The sequence below is a fragment of the Chrysemys picta genome, chromosome 7 (assembly GCF_011386835.1).
Source record: "Chrysemys picta bellii isolate R12L10 chromosome 7, ASM1138683v2, whole genome shotgun sequence".
Taxonomy (NCBI): Eukaryota; Metazoa; Chordata; order Testudines; family Emydidae; genus Chrysemys; species Chrysemys picta.
In genome coordinates this window covers 103781823-103801822 of record NC_088797.1, presented here as the reverse complement: position 1 = coordinate 103801822, position 20000 = coordinate 103781823, and the positions used below count along the sequence as shown (strand labels likewise).

General features: G+C 39.4%; 1 protein-coding gene and 1 long non-coding RNA gene across 24 annotated transcripts in view; one reads left to right on the top strand and one right to left on the bottom strand.

The window, feature by feature from the left end:
- LOC135972781 (uncharacterized) overlaps window positions 1-1019 on the top strand; it is a 47354-nt gene extending 46335 nt beyond the window's left edge. Inside the window, exon 3 of the long non-coding RNA XR_010589295.1 lies at window positions 337-1019. This is a non-coding gene — a long non-coding RNA (uncharacterized LOC135972781). The remainder of the gene's footprint in view (window positions 1-336) is intronic.
- Window positions 1-20000, bottom strand: part of EBF3 (EBF transcription factor 3) — a 133692-nt gene that overhangs the window by 90738 nt on the left and 22954 nt on the right. The window lies entirely within an intron of this gene.

The following is a 20000-nucleotide window of genomic DNA, read 5'->3' as shown; positions in this document are numbered from 1 at the left end:
TATTCCTTCCCCACTTCATTTCTTCTCCTTCCTATGCCTCTCCTTTTTCCTTCCATCTGAAAAGAGTCTGGATTAGCCAGCCAAGATTGTATATTTTGCAACACTGTTGTAAACCTGTGACTAGGAAAAGTCAACTAAAAGTAATGCCCTAAACAACATAATGTTGTACAAGTTTGCCAGGTCTCAGAGTGGCTGATAAGACCATGTGCTGTGCCTGTGTTTCTCCAGCAGAGAGGTTGCAAGTGAGAGTTGACACCAGAGACAGAAGCTGCATTTTCTATCTTTGCTGTTCTTTTCTCTCCCCTTTGTGTGTGTTTGTCTTGTTTTGCCTTCTAGGAAACAGGATCAGACTTTAACAAGAACAGAGAGACAGCTCCAGCCCATCTCTACTCTTTTCTCCAAAAGGACAGTTATTACCATCTTTAATACCATCTAAAAGACGGTTAAACAAGTGGGATTTTCCTTCTAAAATCTCTCTCAGACCAAAAGGAAAGGGAACAAGGGATGTTGTTAAAATAAAAGCCTTATTTAATACTTGACACTTCAAATAGTTTTAACTGTTTTTCCTTCTTTTCTGTATCTTTAATAAAAGGTTAAAAAGAATTTTTAATGGTGGGTTTGCCATAGTTCTAAGCAGGCTGAAGTCTTTGTATACCAAACCCTGAACCTTGTTTAAAACTGTTTAATGTTGAACAGTGACTGAGTTATGGTAACATCTTTGGGCCTCTATCTTTGGGTCCTGGACAACACTGATCTCTCACTCACTGTAAATTCAAGACAATTATCACAAAATACTGTATCAAGTATTTTCTTCAATCAAGTAACATTTTATTAAAACTTTTTCTGAATCAGCAATACAACCTTTGCCATCTCTGGTGCATAAACATAAGAATATTTTGTCTTAGTGGGATATCTTCCTACTGTTATTTGGACTTACTGCTTACATAATTACAGTCACATAATTCACACAACTGATCAAAGTTATATTGCTCTCTTAAATGCCAATCCTGCTAAACCACATGTGGCTGTACTTTTTTTTTTTTTTTGGAGCTGCTTTGAGAAGAATCCCCAATTAAATTTTCTTTGAATAGGGGTGCAGGGGACTTTAAAAGTTTATTTTTAGTATAAAGGGACTTGAACAGTCCTTAAGAGGTTTTTCTGTGCATGTCACAGAATTTTAATAAAAATTTCAGTTGCTGGGAAATTGTTGGCTCAAGAAAAGAAAAAATGTGTTTATTCATACATTAATTTATACATGTTAGATGTCTCCCTATGTTAACCACACACACACCGAAAAAACATCGCTCACCTATTCACTGTGAGTGGAAGCAAGTTCCATAGATGAAGGCTAGCCACAGAAAATGCTCTGCTATCTGCTCTTTGAGTTCAGCTCTAGGGAGAGATAGCAACAACATTCCAGCCAACTGCAACTGATATTAAACAACATAGATTGCACTCTAAGAAACAGGTGAGCCTGCCTTCCGTAGTCTTATAAGGTCACTCTGCTTAGCAAATGAGTGTCAATATTCTGCAATAGCAGACTCTTCCTTGTGGTCTTCAAGGAAGCCCTGTTAAAGAACATTACAATAATCTGTCTTGGAGGCAAAAAATCCATGGATAACTGTGGCCAATTCCTCAGAGAAATAGGGCTGCAGCCTCTAGTCCAGCCAAAGACAGTAGAAGGTATTTAGATTCAGTGAGCTAGATTATCAGCTTGTGTAAACTGGCATAGCTCCATTGATACTCCAACGCCGATTTACAACAGCTGGAGATCTAGTCTACAGTTTTCACCTGGGAACATAAGAATAATGAATGATGGGTCTAATAAACCCCTAATGTTGTGAGTTGGTGAGACCAATATTTGCAGAACTGTACAAAATTCACAAATAAATTCTGGATTTCCTGGAAGTTAGAAGTATCTAAACCCTACTCAATGTGCTTTAATCTAGGATCAGTATGACTGGTTCAGCAGCAAGTGTGTTTCTGCCCTACAGCTCAAGCATCTGGCCTATGTAGGAAAGTTTGTGGGATGGTCTGGCTTAAAGGTCAGTGAGGCTGACCATCCACAGGAAGACACAATTAGCCAAGTCTTATAGAGGGGATACCCCCACATTAGGCATTGTTTAATACCAAGACATATGTCAAATGGTCACCAGCCTATCACTTGCTGGGATGAACTGTGGATACACATTAGAGGGTAGCATCTTACACTCCATATCCGCTAACAATTATCATTCCCACCTATATGTACACTGGTTTGGCTTTTGTTTGTGCATTGCATGAATGTGGTTGTTTGTCTACAAGATTATAGTCAAGGCCCTGTGTGTACTCCATGGCAATCTTGAACTAAATAAATTCTGCAATAAGACATATGAATTCTGTGGGTTAACTCCAATGCATCATGCATTAAATATGAAATTGAATAATATAATCACTATAGTACTTCCTTTGTTACTTCAATTATATGAAATTTTAAGATGCCCCTCAATTTTGAATTTTCAGTGTGCTGCACTGTTTTGTATTGAAAATACATACAAGTATTATAGAAGTTGTCAGGAGCAGCTGGATGTTTTGGCCAATGGGTGGGGAATAGTTGGGGATTTTGACACCTGCTAGGAAGCAGGATCTGTGGGGAAGGAAAATTATCTGGCTGTTAAAATGATCAACAGTAAAATAGTTAATAGAAGTTTAATAGTTGACATGAAATGCAATTCGCAACATTAGATTTCAAAGTTATCACCCCAGTGAGATGAATTTGACAGTTCACACCTCTCAGAACTATTGATTCAGAATGTCTGCACCCTTAGGCAGCTATTGCTTTATTGGATTATGGTTGGTTTGTGTTTGGAAGGTATTTTTGGTTTTCGTTTTTGCCATGCCTAAGATAGAGACAAATTGCTCATTCAAATATTTATTTATTTATTTTATTTTATTTTTAAAAATTCAGTAGTTCTTGGCCTCGTTTTACTGAGGATGATTTGAAAAGGTGAAAATCTTGTTTAGCTTTTGAAGTGAATTTCCCAAAATACTATTGGTGGAAAAATGCATTTTAACAAGAAACTGATGAAAATATACATTTCATTTAAACATTTATTTTCATAGCATAACATTACAACCTGCCGATATGGGAAATTTAAGAAGTGATTATACATTAAAGGAGATAGGAATTTACACTGCAGTGGACAAAACAAATAGGCTAATTTCATCCCCACCTCAAGATTGTGTAATGAGTATATTATATATTACCACAAGTTATCACCGTTTCAAGACATCATTTCAAATAGTAATAATTGATCACCATGTTGTGAGGTAATTCTAATTAACTTATGTCACTCTTGTGTAGTATTCTTATAATAGCCTGTCCAACAAAGTGTACTAAATTCAGGATGTAGAAGAAAGAATACAAACTTTGACTAATTTGAAAGAAAGTGTGTGCAGAAAGAGACTTTTTAATTCACACTGGAGCAAATCCACCTTCCCTGGGCAAGAAGGTCCAGTACTACTGGAAACATTGCTGTTCCACTGCATAAAAGAGGGACAGGATTAAAGAGACACTGGGTGGTAGCAAAGCTACCAGAGACTAAGGTGGTAGGACAGGACCATGGGATCTGCTGCTAAATGGATCCTTCTATCTCTTTCCACAGAAATATGTAGAGGACACCCTATACATGTGAGCAGCTACAGTAATAGCAATGCAGCAGCTCTTCCCAGAGAACAGCCCAGTTATTCACATCAGGCACTGAGGGTTCATGCCTCATGGGGTATAAGAAAGAGCAGGTTGTAGATTTATTTATGTTCCAGATGACACAACAACAGCAGGGAATAAAAGACTATTACAAAATAAATTATTAAAAAATCATGAAATTAATCATTTGAAATGGATTTATTGTTTTTATAAGGGAGAGGCATACAACAGGGAGTCTGTATTAAGTATATAGCTTGTGTTTTCAGAGAACTACAGACGTTTTTATAAAGCAACGGAAAATCAACTAATTTCCTTTCCAAAGCATTATTTTGGAAACACTTGTGCTGTTTTTAGGAGAAGGCTAGATGGGTGGATGACTAGAGTACTGCATTTCAAGGGACACCCTGAAATTACCCTGAACTCCCTCCAGTGCTGACACATTATGTCAAAAGTATTTTTATTGCCACCAAGCTGTAATTCAACTGTGGTAAATGTAGTGATGAAATTCTTTGAGAAAGGAAAACAAGGAATGAAAAACAAAAGAAAAATGATAGTAGGCATCTGCTACAAACCGCTAGGACTGGAGAAGAATGAAAATGTACTAACTCTTGTAGTAGTCGGCCCTGTGCCATCCTGTAATTACAGAAGATTTTAACCATTGTTGTATCTGTAGAGTAAGAAACACAGCCAAACATGCATCATCAAAGAAGCTCCTAAATTATGTAGAGAACAACTTTATGATCCAAGAAGTAAAGATTTATTTTTTGGCGATAAGTGTTTTTCCCCACATGCACAAATATTTTTTTTCAAATGAAGGGGATTCATACATTGGAGAAATATTAAAAATATCCAGAAGGGAAAGGTTCTAGTTCCCAGTTTCTTTTGGCTACTGATCCAGTTAACAATAGTAGTTGATTGGATTGGCAGCTGAAACAAACTTATATTAAGTCATTTGCTTGTATTTATTTATTTTTCTGTCTGTACCTCCTCCTTAGGGCTCCCTGACTACCACCTCCGCATAGTTTTGGAATTCTCAGTTTCCTATGTTTGTTCTCTTCATTTTATTATTTGCCCCTACACACATACAACAAATCCTTGTCACCTTTGGTCTCCTTTTCACCTTCCTATTCAGTGTATGCCCAACCCCACTGTTAGGCACTCTATGCTCCAGTCCCTTCTGTGTGGGACCTCTTCTTTGTAGTCTGTTCTTTTCCACCATTTCTTTTTGTCTTCCCCCCACTGGTCCTACATCCTCTCACCCCGCAGTGTGGCAATCCCTCCCCTATTTCTTGCTAGTTCCCTTTCCTTAGCTTTTGTATCCACTATTTATATATCTATACACACACACACACAGAGAGAGAGAGTTAAGACTTGCAAGAAAAATCTATGAACAAAAGACCATAGTGAGCTAATGCTAGCCAAAGGGGAGAAAGGTTTTATTATAGGCAGGGCTGGTAGCACTGCATATTAATAAGGTTGTCTGACGCTTCTCATTATAAGAACCTGGTTCCAGTGCAAACTTAAATCATTTGAGCTGAAAGTTTCCATGCTGTGTATCTGCCTCAGTCTGAATTTGTCTGGAAAATTTCAGCCAAAATTGTGTAGCCATTTCTGAGAACAAGGTTATGGAAAAATACATTATTTTGCACATACTAAAATATTCTGGCGACCTGTTCTTTGAACATTCTAGAACCCCTATGCTTTGGACCAGGGACTTGAAGTTTGGCAGGGGTGGGAGGAGAATAGCTTTTATGTCAGGGATGTGCTTTTTGCCATGCCCATGGAAGTTCACCAAAATTTGGCCAAATTGTAACCCTTTGAAAACCAGCAGTTTGCTCATACTCAGTAGAGATTTCTTAGATTTAGCGGCTAAATTCCCTGAAGATTCCATATGCACTGGGCATGCTCCAGCTCAGGGTTGAGCAGGATCTTCCTTGCAATTGAAGTTCTGGGCTGCTGTAGGCCATACGCCATCTGGGCCCCTAAACCTACGGCCGGAGCTTGTCCGTCCTGTGCGCTCAAACTTCCCTTGCTGGGCCCAGGCAATGTGGAAGAAGAAACTCCCTGATTTGAATGAAGAGGGGACAAGAATTGGACATGCGGGCAGGGGGAGGGGGGAATTGGCATAAATTGGAACAAGGAGCCAGGAGGGAAAAAAGGAAATTAGGACTGGGAGTTGGGGACACTGGGACTGGCTGGGCAAAGAGACTAGGGGCACATCTACACTTGAAATGCTACAGTGGCACAGCTGCTAGCTGTTGTGCTTCAGTGCACACACTACCGATACCAATGGGAGGGGTTCTCCTGTCGGCATAGGTAATCCACCTGCCTGGGAGGTGGTAGCTAGGCTGACACAAGAATTCTTTCATCAACCTAGTGCTGTCTATGCTATGGGTTGAGTCAGCTTAACTACACTGCTCAGGAGTGTGGATTTTTCACACCCCTGAGCAACATAGTTAAGCCAACTTAATTTTCTAGTATAGAGGAGGCCTAGATCCAGGAGGTGGGATTGGGCTCTGCGACTGACTGGGCAAGCAGCCAGGAGGGAAACGAGGATGGGGACTGGGAACCAGTAGGTGAAGGGGGAGTCTGAGATCAGATAAGGAGCTAGGGGAGACTAGAAGCACTGGATGATGGGGGACTTAGACTAGTCGGGCAAGGAGACTGGGACAGGGGACCGAGGGGTGAAACTAGGGCTTTCTGGGCAAGAAGGCTTGTATTGGGATTAGAAGCCTGAGGAGAGGAGACTGGGTCTGGCTTGGGGAGGAAAATGAGACTGGGATGAAGATCTAAGGGGGACAAGACAGAACTGGGACAAGGATAGGTTAATAAGGATGGGGAAGAAGGCATCACACTTTGGGGGAGAGGGGATGATGGGGAGAAGAAACTGTGATCACTAGAGCACACTCCATTGCAGAGCCTGGAATGGAATGCAAGATTCCTCTGCTGTCAGCAAATATCTGTGAAACCCACTGGTAAAGGGTCTCATCCCACATAGAGGATGACAACCTACTGCCACTATCTGTTACTTTGTTAGTTCAAATGGCAGAGGTTTATGTGGTGGATCTAAAGGTTCCAACCCACTGATGACCCATTTGGGTGACAGTATGATAGCACATGATGAAACTTCTGTTTTTTCAGTTTCTTTCTTTAAAATCTAGAAAAGTATACACACAAAACTACATTAAAAGAACCCTAATTAAAAGAACCCTTTGGCATATGTATAATGATACTGACTTTAATTAAATATTCATACTGCTATTTATTCCATACGACACCCCCCCAGCCTGATCCAGTGCACAGGGTTGGACCTGTTCTTGGGATGAACACAGGCTGTGTAGTGAAGAAGGCTATTGTCAGTAGGACCCTGGCTTCATTTGTTGCAGAAGTTCAAAGGTGTGTAGTGAATAAGGCAGGGGATTGTAGGAAAAGAAAGAATGATCTCATGGTTAAGGCAGAATTGGATTTTATGCCTTCTTCTGTCATGGAGTTCCTATGTGATACTAGCCGAGTCACTTATAACAAACTTTTCATAGGTAGTCACCAATTGTGTGCTCCTCATTTTCTAGGTGCCTGACTTGAGAACCTGGGATTTGACGAACTGCTGGCCATTCACAACTGTAACTGCTTAGGATACTCTTGCTCGCCCCCCAGGTGACTGCAGTTTCCTGCATTTTAAAGACCTCCTCTCCATCATACATGAGTGACAAGGCTGGAGGGGCAGGGCTAGCCCTGCCTCCAAGACCTTTCTGGCACCTCCCTCATCTGTGTGAGGTCAATACACCTCAATGCTGTTATAATGCTAAGTACCCTGAAAAATCAGACCCTAGCCATTTCAAATAGGGTACCCAAAATTGCAGAATACTTTTAACCTTAATCTCTGAGTGCCTCAGTTCCCTATCTGCAAAATGAGGATAATAGCACCTCCTCATCTCGCAAGGGTGTTGTAAAATTAAATTCATTAATATTTGTGAAGCTCTCAGATACTATAGGAATGAGCGCTCATGAGGAAATGAATAATTCTGTCTTCAGCACAAAGTTTGAATAGTGCATAGTAAGAGATGGGGCCACACATTGAACATCAAGGAGAAAACAAAATACTTACTAGCTGCTAAATATTTAATAGTGAGCACTGTCCATTCTGTGCACTGAATCATGTAGGGGTCCTGTGGAAAAATAGTATGTTGTTATGTAATTAAAGACTGTATCATAAGGCACAGGTAACCTTAATTCTGGTATTTCCTAACTTTTGAATGCTTGACTTTGCAACCTTAATAATGTTTGTTCAAGGTAGTTTTTTGTGTGTAGTAAGTATATAAAGGAAAATAGAAGTCCTAAAGAGAAAGCTGGACCATTAGTAAATATGGAAGATACCGTTAATGACAAATCATAAATACTGAAGCTGTAGTGATGATCTGCCCCAATTACAGACATCAATGGCCAGCCACCAGTGTAGCTTTGCTGGCACAAGGCCCTAGTTCAGAGAGGCAAAACTATTATGAAGTGCTATAAGCTGCTTGAAATCTGGGCAAGCTGCATCATGAAAAATATGGCTTACGGTGATTTTGTCTGTCTAAACTTATGGTTTTCCCTGCTGTGGCAATAGTATTTGCACTGGTGGTTGGCCACCAATGGCTGAAATCCTCAGTAGAAAAGGTGTAAGATACACCCATTTAAAAATCTGGTTAGGGCAGTGGAAAAAAATAGTTTAAACAATGTAAAAATAGCTATCAATACACAGCCAGTAAAGATCATACTTGGAAAAAAGTGAATGTATACAGATTAGCCGGTGTGGCTATGCATCCTAGATAACAAATTTATTGCGCAACTGACAATTATTTTGGAAAAGACATGTAGAAATTTAAATAAACTAGAAAATTAGAGAAAGGTAAAGGAGGAATTGATTTATGAGGAAGGATTAAAAGAGCTAAACATGTATAACTTAGCTAAATGACAAATAAGCAAGGCTGTTGCGAAGAAGCTAAATGAATTCTCTGCATCAGTCTTCACTGCAGAGGATGTGAGGGAGATTCCCATACCTGCGCCATTCCTTTTAGGTGACAAATCTGAGGAACTGACCCAAAATAGATTCGGTTTGGGAACAAATCGATAAACTAAACAGTAATAAGTCACCAGAACCACATGGTATTCACCCAAGAGTTTGGAAGGAACTCAAATATGAAACTGCAGAACTATTAACTGCAGTATGTAACCTGTTGCTTAAATCAGCCTCTGTACCAGATGACTGGATAGCTAATGTAACCCCGATTTAAAAAAAAAAAAGCTCCAGAGGCAATCCTGGCAATTATGGCCAGTAAGCCTAACTTCAGTACCAGGCAAACTGGTTGAAACTATAGTAAAGAACAGAATTGCCAGACACATAGGTGAACACAATTTGTTGGGGAAGAATCAACATGGCTTTTGTAAAGGGAAATTATGTCTCACCAATCTATTAGAATTCTTTGTGGGAGTAAACAAACATGTGGACAAGGTGATCTAATGGATATAATGTACATGGACTTTCAGAAAAGCTTTTGACAAGGTCCCTCACCAAAGACTCTTAAGCAAAGTAAGGAGTCATGGGATAAGAGTGAAGGTTCTCTCACAGAGCAGTAATTGGTTAAAGTATAGGAAACAAAGGGTAGGAATAAATGGTCAGTTTTCACAATAGAGAGAAGTAAATAGCAGGGTCCCCAAAGAATCTGTACTAAGACCAGTGCTGTTCAACATATTCATAAATGATCTGGAAAAAGGAATAAACAGTGAGGTGGCAAAGTTTACAGGCAACACAAAATTACTCAAGATAGTTAAGTCCAAAGCTGGCTGCAAAGAGTGACAAAGGGATATCACAAAACTGGATGACTGAGCAACAAAATGGCAGCTGAAACTCAATTTTGACAGATGCAAAGTAATGCACATTGAAAAATACAGTCCCAACTATATGTACAAAATGATGGGGTATAAATTAGCTGTTACCACTTGGAGTCATTGTGGACAGTTCTCTGAAAACATCTGCTCAATGTACAGTGGCGGTCAAAGAAACCAATAGAATGTTAGGAACCGTTAGGAAAGAATAATGAATAAGACAGTAAATATCACAATGCCACTATATAAATCCATGGTATGGTCACACTTTGAATTCTGGTCATCTCAACTCAAAAAAGCTATATTAGAACTGGAAAAAGTAAAGAGAAGGGCAACAAAAAAGATCAGGGATATGGAAAAGCTTCCATATGAGGAGAGGTTAAACAGAATGGGACTGTTCAGCTTGTAAAAGAGATGACAAGGAAGGGATATGACAGAATTCTATAAAAACATGAATGGCATGGAGAAAGTGAATAAAGAAGTGTTACCCCTTCATGTACCATAGGAACCAGGTGTCACCCATGAAATCAATAGGCAGCAGGTTTAAAACACACAAAAGGAAGTACTTCTTCACACAAAGCACAGCCAACCTGTAGAACTCATTGCCAAGAGATGTTGTGAAGGCCAAAAGTCTAACTGGATTCAAAAAAAGAATTAGGTAAGTTCATGGAGGAGGGTATTAGCCAGGATGGTCAGGGATGCAACCCCATGTTCTGGGTGTCCCTAAATCAGGTGTTTTCAAACTGGGGCTTGTGACCCCTCAGGGGGTCGTGAGGTTATTACATGGGGGGTCACGAGCTGTCAGCCTCCACCTCAAACCCCACTTTGCCTCCTGCATTTAAAATGGTGTTAAATATAAAAAAAGAGGCTTGCTGTGTGAACCACTGCCCTAAACCTCTGACTCCCAGAATCTGGGCCTGGAGAACAGGGGATGGAGCACTCAATAATTGCCCTGTTCTGTTCGTTCCCTCTGAATCATCTGGCATTGGCCACTGTCAGAAGACAGGATACTGGGTTAGATGGACCATTGGTCTGACTATTATGTTCTTATTTATAAAAACAATATTTTGAAGGGAAACCAAGGAACAAGAGTGATTGTGTAGGGTAATAGAAGAGGGTGTAACTAGGATGGGATGAAATTAAGAATGAAAAATTAGGGAAAATTTTCAGAAAAAGCTTTTTGATGGTGAGATCTACTGAGTTGTGAAACAGTCTTTCAAAGGAGGTTGTGTAAGGCCCACTACTTGAGATATTTAAAATCAGACTAGACAAAACACTAGAAAACACACTAGGGAACAGTGTTGGTAGGGTGGTAGATTAGCTCAGTGCTTCTTGACCTTTTTCCATCGTCTCTTGCTGCAACACAGCAAAACCCCATGCTCCTTTGCAGCCATACAGGATTGTGAGATTGGAGTTACAGCAAGAAACCCCTGAGTTAGAAATAATGGAGTTTGTGGGTGCTGGTGGAAGTTTGGGGAAGCGAAAAGTCCCTGAAGATCAACACACATGCTGGGATCCCGCCCCAATTGTGTGGGAAGGTGGCTATAGGAAAGTAGTGAGACCTGAGAAGCCCTTGTGTTCATTGGCAACTTATTATTATTAGAATTCTTTTTATTTTATTTGTATATAAGGGATCAAGGCTTCACTATTATAGGCCCTGTACAAATGCACAGTAGGAGACAGTCCCTGCCACAAATGACTTACAGTACAACTAAAGATGCAACAAGTGGCAGAACAAACAATGAAAGGAATGGTGGAGAGAGGACAATGATAATAGCAGAGGTTAAAGTTAAGGAGGTGCAGCGGGAGCATTGCTCACTCTCTGCTAAAAGCAGAAGGAAGCTTCTCCTTCTCTCTTTGGCTTTGATAAGCAGCTCTTCTTCAAGAGTTCCCCTTTTCTAATATGGTGAAAGCTCCCCCTCCTCTCTTGATCTACTTTAGCCAGTGGAAAACTGTGATAGGAACATGTGGTCACTTAAAATACCTGTGTTTACAATTAGCAGCTTTCAGATCAATCTTTTCTTTATATAAAACAGAAATAATAATGAAATCAGTATTGTCCTTTGATCTAACCCAGGGATTGGCAACCTTTGGCACATGGCCTGCCAACACATCCTTCAGCCTACCCCGCTTTACGTAGCCCCCATTGGCCTGGGACGGCAAACCGCAGCCAGTGGGAGCCACGATCAGCCAAACCTGTGGACACGGCAAGTAAACAAACCGGCCCGGCCTGCCAGGGCACTTACCTTGGTGGGCTGCATGCCAAAGGTTGCCGATCCCTGGTCTAACCCTTATCAGATGGCATTTACCATTGGCATCATGATAGAATTAAGGACGGATATTTAAAGGAGTAGCGGTTTTACGGATTAGCTCAAGAAGGGAGTTCCAAGTGTAGGAAGTGGCAAGGAAGAAAGCTTGAAGGGGACTTTGGGATAATCGGACAAACATGTAGTGGAATTTAACATTCTTGGTATAGCAGAGGCAGTGGAGGGAGCAAAGGGATAACCTAAACTGATTAAGTATTGATGGGTTCAGTTGAGAAGGGCTTGAAAGTAAAGACAAGGAATTTGTATTTGATGCAATGGATAAGAGAGAGCCTGTCAGGGGTGACATGGTCAGAATGACAGGAAAAGGAAGATGATCTTCACAGAAGCATTTTGAATGGACCTGAGGAGGACAAGGTAAGTGTCAGGAAGGCAAAAGAGTGGGAGGTTGCTGTCATCAAGACAGATGAAGATAAGTCTCTGGAAAAGAATTCTAGTGATATGGACAGATAGAAGGATGATGTGATGGAAGAAGTAGCAAGGTTTGAATGCAGCCTGGAAGTGTGAGGCTACAGAGAAGGTACAGTCAAAGATGGCTCTCAGGTTACAGCCTGAGTGACAGGAAGAATGATGGTGGTGTTGATGGTAACATAGGAAGGGGAAAGGTCTTGGAAGGGAAAATCAGTAGCTCAGTTTGGCCATGTAAAGTTCAAGTTGATTGTAAAACATCTGCAAGAAGATGTCCAAGAATTAGGCTGAAGTATGGAATTGGGGAGAGGGAGACAAGTCAGGAGCTGAGTAGTAGATTTGTAAGTCATTGGTATAAGATGGTAGTTGAAGCCTTGTGGCTGAAGGGGCCAGTGAAGGGGTGTAGAGGAAAACAAGAATGAGTTCAAGAACAGACAGAGCCTTAAAGGATGCCCATCCAGAAGTGGACAGAGGAGGAGATGGACATACCAAAGAAGACACTGACTAGAGAGGAAAATGAACCAGTGCAAACACATGGTAGAGGACAGAGTGAGGACAACCAAGGGAAGCCAAGATTTCAAGGAGGGTATGACTGACAATGTCAAAGCATACTAGAGGCCAAGAGAGATGAGGATGGAGTAGAAAGCAGACAAGGAAAAACACATTGGAGACAGAGAATAGAGGATCAAAATACAATGAAATGATTCTAGACAGCATGTTCAATGAGTTTTGAAGTGCTGACAGTGACAGCTGGAGAGGTTGGTGGGTCAAAGCATGCTTGCACTGGGCAGAGAAAGAAGCTGAAGAGACTCAGCGGGTGAGGGAGAGGTGAGTAAGACAAAAGGCAGGAGGGGATGGGGTCATTGGAGGATGGAGGAGAGTGTGTGGGAAACCTCAGTTTCAGTGACACAGGAAAAGAAGATGGAGGAGTAAGTGACTAGCAGAATAGGTCACAATGTGGAAAGGAGGATGGTCATGTTGGATCTTGTCAGTCTTCTCTGAAGAGTCAGCAAAATCCTGCACAAAGCAAGGTTCATCTATTGGAGGTATAGCAGCAGCTGCAGGGGGCTACTGGGATTTAGAGGCCCTTTCCCACTGGAAGTCCACCTCTGCTACTATGGCCTCAGGTTGGGGTAGAAAGGAGACATTGTAATGGCGAGGACGACCTGAGGCGGGAATAAGGCAGAAAGGTTGGGACAAAGGAAGACCTAGGACGGATGGCCTGCGGAAACAGCAAAGGAAAGGAAAGAAACTTAGGTAGATGGTCCAGGGAAAGTGAGAGGGAGTGAAAGAGTTATGGGGCTGATAGCTCTGATAGCTTTTCTGATTGATAGCTCAGAAAAGGGAGGACACTTGGGAGACAAACATAGGGGAGACCCAGGAAAAGGAAACCAAGGGTGCAGGGCAAAAGGGGAAGAGATGGGGCAAGACACAAAGAATGTTTAAAAAAAAGAGAAAGGAAATTGTCAGTCTTTGCTGTTGCTGCTGTTGTGTAGACTTTCTTAACTCTACCGTATCTTCTCTCTTATTTAGATTTCAGTAAACTTCAACAACAATTTCACATCCCCTTTTTAAACTTTTATCCTCTTCTCTTAACTAGTGAAAGCTATAAAGATAGCCTCTTGCTTGTTTTGTTGTGAACCGTTCTCTAAGATCACAGAGGCTGCCGTAGATCTGATAGTGCCACTTAATGATCGATTGGTCAACCTCTTTTTAAAACTAAAGAAGTGCTTTCAAGGCGCTTATTTATTTGTCACCTTCACAGTTTACTTCCATAGCCTTAAAGATCAATGCACTGTAATTTCCTCGTGTAAGATGGTAACAAAATCACTGTGAAGAAGAAGTATGGATGTATATTAAATAGTTATAAACTTGCATTAAAACATTGTCTTTATAACCTTTGAAATTTATAATATTTCTTTTAAATGTAAGGAACAATATATAATTTAGACAATGGGGGGAAGGGAATCTCTCATTTTAGGCATACTGTGCCTCATCTTGCCTTCATTCACACAAATGTAGCCCCAATTACTTCAATCCACCTACTCCATTGAGATTGCATGACTGTAACTAAAAGCAGATTTTGGCCGACAATGAAATGTATGAAGTCAGATGCTGTACATGTTGCATACCATTGCTATGTTAGTCATTTATATTGATTTAATGTTCTGGTTTGTGGAACAATTAAAAATAGCTGACATGCTCAAACATCCTAGCTCTGACCTATAACCAAGACAAACACACTTAGCCTGTTTCTTTTCTTTTTTTCTTTTTTTTCAATTTCAGTATGTTCAGTGTACCAATAATGCTCTGATGCATTTCACTCTTGACTGGATACAGTGAGATTGCTAATCAGGATTACTTGATTCAGTCAACACTGATTTCAATAAAAAGACAAAAAAATTATCATAAATATAGAGAAAGTGCTGGCGGCAGTGACAGGTGATTAAAATCTCATTCACTTGGAATCAGCCTGATTCATAGTAGTCGAATAGAGGAAGTCTTCATATCAGCAGCAGATGATTATTATCTCACTCACTCCAAGTCACTTCTGATTGCACATGCACACACAAATTGGCACAAAGTAGATTCATGAACAACAAATCATCATGCAGGGGTCTGACCTCCATAAAATGAGGCTTTGTATAATAATTCTTGAGAAACAAGCACATATAGGATGGATAATGCTAATTTACCAATAGGCATAAGCAAGCAAGCTTACACTAAATATTCAGGATGGAGAGGAAGTAAGTGGATGACAATAAATTCTAATATTCAGTTGAAATACTTAGACTAATTGATTGGGGATGCCATTTTCATCTTTTTTAAAACAGCTCAAATAATCTAAATTCAGGAATACTTACACTATATTATATCAAAGGCTCACACATTGGGCATCACACATCCTTGTGATATGTGGCCAAAAATGTGTTTTACTTATGAAAGTAAAATATTCTAACTATTGTACAAGTACATGGATTTTTAAATATCTACACAGTTATGTTTAATATATATTGCATGAGAGAGAGAAATAATACAGTGGGTTAATGCACTTTTACCTTTGGACATCTGGATTCTAACTTTAGTATTGGTGATAAATGAACAAGATTTTGGTGGTCTAATCCTAATCCCTCGTAGACATTTTTTATGCCATAAAACCAACACAAATTTGGCACAATTCTACATGACTTCCAGTTTCTTCTTATGAAAGGCCCAGATTGGAGTAACTAAGTGGTTGGAGGAAGGGATTGAATAGTGTTGTTATAGCTATATTGGGAACTCTTTGTTGGATGTTGTTAGCCAGTATAAGTAGTATAAACACCGTAATTACAATTTTTAAAAAAACATTGGTATCACATGTAACGCTTGTAAAAGTTGCTTGTTTATTTGAAAGCCTGAAGTCTGAATCTCGCTGTCCACAGAACAAGTACAATGTGAACAGCATTAATGTAAAAATCCTCACTTCACCCAGTTAGTATGTCATAAACCTCATCAGGAAAGCCCACCTCTAGGGTTCCAATTAGTGCCCAGCGTGATGATGGTTTTTGTGATATGGGCACCAATTGCTAGAAATTGCCGTGAGGCTATCAACTCCTTTTACACAGGCCAAACCATTGTTAGATAGAAATAATTACATATGCTAATACTATGTGTGGGTATACACCTCTACCCCGATATAACGCTGTCCTCAGGAGCCAAAAAATCTTACTGCATTATAGGTGAAACCGCGTTATATTGAACTTGGTTTGATCCGCCGGAGTGCACAGTCCCGCTCCCCCGGAGCACTGCTTTACCATGTTATATCTGAATTCGTGTTATATCGGGTCGCGTTATATCGGGGTAGAGGTGTATTTTATATATATAATAATGTATTAAGTATAATATTTTCACATTACTGTTAAAAATGCTTTTTCAGAAGACATGGGAAGTGAATGCTGTTACACATAATTTTATTTGGAAACTCAAATCATGCAGCCATGCATTAGAAAGCAAATAACCAGCCTGAAAGTATGTTAAACTTATTGTGGTAAAACAAAATGATGTCATCATTCAAAAAATAATATTAAGCCTACATATGTGTGTCTTATGTGTCTCTTTTAGGCGCTCAAATATTCAAAATGTAGAAATAAATACTGTGAATTGTGAATAATTAATTAGTAAACTGTCCACTGTATCTATAGAATGTACAGTAAACCATTATAGCTATATAACGAAAGGAAGTGTTGATAGAAAAACTTGTGCAGAATACAGTTAAACAATTACATGTTTTAGTGATGGTTTGAAACATTTTTTACTTTAGATTGACAGTGCAATCAAACACAGTAGCAGTGCCAATGTCAAAGTGCAAGTCAATATCTTAGTTAGATGTTGTCTAATAGAAATGAAAAACAGCAGTTGAACGTGAGGGAAGACTCACTTGAATCCCATGATCTGGCTTGTGTTCCAAGCAATTAAAGACTGTTGAATCAATGGGGGAGAAAGCAAGGCAAGATATTATTTAGTGTGGTCATGGCTCATAAAATCAACCTGTTGAAGGATGGAGAAAGGGAGAACTTTGGGGTGGTAACCAGTAAAAACCCATTTCAGAATCATCTGGATTCCGTCAGCCTGACAGCGAATGAAGCTGTAGAGTTAAGGAAGTGACCCAGTAGTCCTAACACTAAGAAGAGATAATGTTCAATTCCCTTCAGTGTCTGCATCTGATAACACAATTATCCCGAGTCTATTTTTTCAAAGTCTCTTTGAACCTCTGATCTATCCCAAACAAAATATATTTGTTTTTGTTCTAACTGCTAAATTCTAAAACAACAAAGAGCTTTAGAAATATCTGAAAACATGCAGATTTTTTTTTAAAGTTTTTAAAACAAGTATGTTTAAACCAACACACTGCACTATTTTAAGTGTGGTAATTTTTTACCTGAGAGAAGTTGGAGCGCAAAAAATTTAAAATCTACTGTTAAGGGCTAAATCTCAGCATGGTCTGTCAATGGCAATCCATAAAGTCAGTGGGAATTTTGCTTAACGACTGAGTAAAGATGCCAGAATTGAACACTGAACATAAGTTAAAAGGAGCATTATTTGCTGGAATATAGAAAACATTGTCAGTACAATAACTCATTTTTAAAAAAATTATGTCTTTATATTGGACAAATACACTTGAATCATATTATCTACCTTATGGATTACCTGCTGGTAGCATATATCCCAGTGATAGATATTAAGGACTTGATTTTTCAGAAAGGCCTTAGTCTGCTCTCTGTTTTTCCAAATGCAAATTTGCATCAGCCAAAAATGGATATCAGGTTAGGGCCTTAATAAAAATCTGATCCTTAGTGCCTACTATTAGTACAGCATTTGAAAGTCAGTGTGACACATATATATTGGTGTAATAAAACGTATCACATCAACTACCTTATCTTTCTTTAGGTTGTCCACTTTTTTAATATGGGTCTAAATGCTATCATTTTGGGGCACAAGCAGGTATCAAGACAGATAAAGAGTGGCATTTTTACCTGTAAATAATTGAGGGTAAACAAAAATGTGCACACAAAAATGGGCACAAAAATGTCCTGCAAAAAAATGGGAGCCACTTTTCAAAATCAAGCCCTAATGGTGTCAAATAATTTGAAATGTACATTCCAAGTGTCTGAGGTAATCAGTATGCTCAAATTACAAATAAAATTTATAAAAACCAATCTCAAAACAGCAAATTAGGGTAAAATTATTTTTTTTCATTAGAAATTCTCCTGAAAGCATAGTAAGATGCAATGAAAACAACATTAAACCAATCTAGCATTATGGATTAACATCCAAACAACTCTAGCATAAAGACAATGGAGTATGCAAACACTGTGTTTTCCATTGTTAGTAGCAGTCAAAATTACTATGAATTAAAGAGATACAAATAAAAATGTAGGGACATTTTTTAACACTGCTTGGGCATGGATTCTACTTAGTGTAAACTACATTTGAAAAAAGCTATTGTGCATTATTTAAATAACCGTTTACATAAAGAATGAGATAGATATAAATAGTTATCTCATGAGCTGTATGTATATTACCTTGAGAACCTAGATCAATAGTTAATTCTGCTGTATGCACAATTGTATTCTGTAACACTACTGTCTTTAGAACTGCTCATGAGATGGAATGCATGAAAACACACATTCTGTGCCAATAAGTAATTATTCTATGTTCATAATTTTAGAGCTCAATCCAGCACTGAGAACAACAGCAATGTTAGACTTGGATTTCTCTGTCAGAGCCACTGTGAAGCACTTTTGGGTCAAGCGGACTCTTTAGTGTGGAATATATACTAATCTACTACCAAGCTGCATATTCCCTATGACGCTCACACATAAAAGAAGGTACTTTGACTGTTCAGAAAAGTAAGTACATGAGTAAGAGAGGGAAGAGTAGGTGTGTCTAGGCCCTCTGCTGGTTAGTCTACGTGCTGTTCAAATGCATTATTCCAAACAACTGTTTCTATCAGGCCAACAATTTATTTCACCTCCAAGCTGGAGCAATGGACAATATGGAGCAGTTTCTTGCAGAAGAGATGGAATAGAAAAGCCACTAGATAGTTGGTCCTCAGTGATTACTGTTAATGCACAGTGGAACTGTATAATATGATTGCTGGGGCAGTTGTGCATCTATGGAGACATGTGTGATACCCTGTATATCCTGTATGCCTACAGGACTGGTTTATCGCTGATTCTAATGTGTACAAATGTGTAAAAGTCTATACTCATGGTGGAGGTATCTGTCTTGTTCTCTGTGCTTACTTGTCAGCTGTTGACAGCCAATGGGACTTCTGTGGGGTGTGCCTGCAAGGAAACAGTACTGCAGCCTTACTCAGTGGATTGCAGGCAGCATGGCAACCTAGCATTTTTCTCTCATTCTCTTCTCTAAGTGTTGCATCTATCAGCCAGAGGATTTCCTATTGTGGCCTGTGGTACTGGCACAAATCTGCTCATCCACACTGTACTCATTTCTCCAGGGTCAATGGTTTAGAGCTGGATTGGGAACTTGCCAGCATTTCCAGCCACATCTCTGATTAGTTTGTTGTGTGTTACGTGGAGAGAGAGCTGGCCACAACTCCAACCAGAAGGCCTTCCAGTCTCACAACTGGTGAGTCTGGAAACTGATTCTAAATGCAGAGCAGGCCTCCACTTTAATCCAGTGCACACTTGGGAGTGATACAGAAAAATGTTAAATCCCATTTCTGTGCAGGGGTACCAGATTGGCCCCTATATTATATAAAATATTGTGGTTGGAAATTTACAATAGACACGTTTTGATAACCATCAAATTCTATTTAGATAATTAACTTTACATTACACCTTAATCCAGCCAATTGGAACACACAGTTATCTTAAACTGGACAGGAAAGATAGTAGGAAAATTGAATGAACACAGCTGTTCTGAATCATCTTCTAATGCTCTTGTAGGCACTAATGGTGGAAATCACACTTAGATAACTTCCCGGATAATAGAAAAGTATGCAAAAACAAAAGCAAAAGAGGAAGTAATAAGATAGAAAGACATTTAGATATGTAGCTTCCTAAATACCTTAACTCTTGTTTTGAACTGCTATCAAGTACAATTGTTAGCTACATGATTTTCTGTTTCTTTGATATAGAATATTTACCCTGAATAGTATTAGAGACTATTACTCACCAGTAATATCTGTCTGTCTACAATAGGAGGTGATCCTG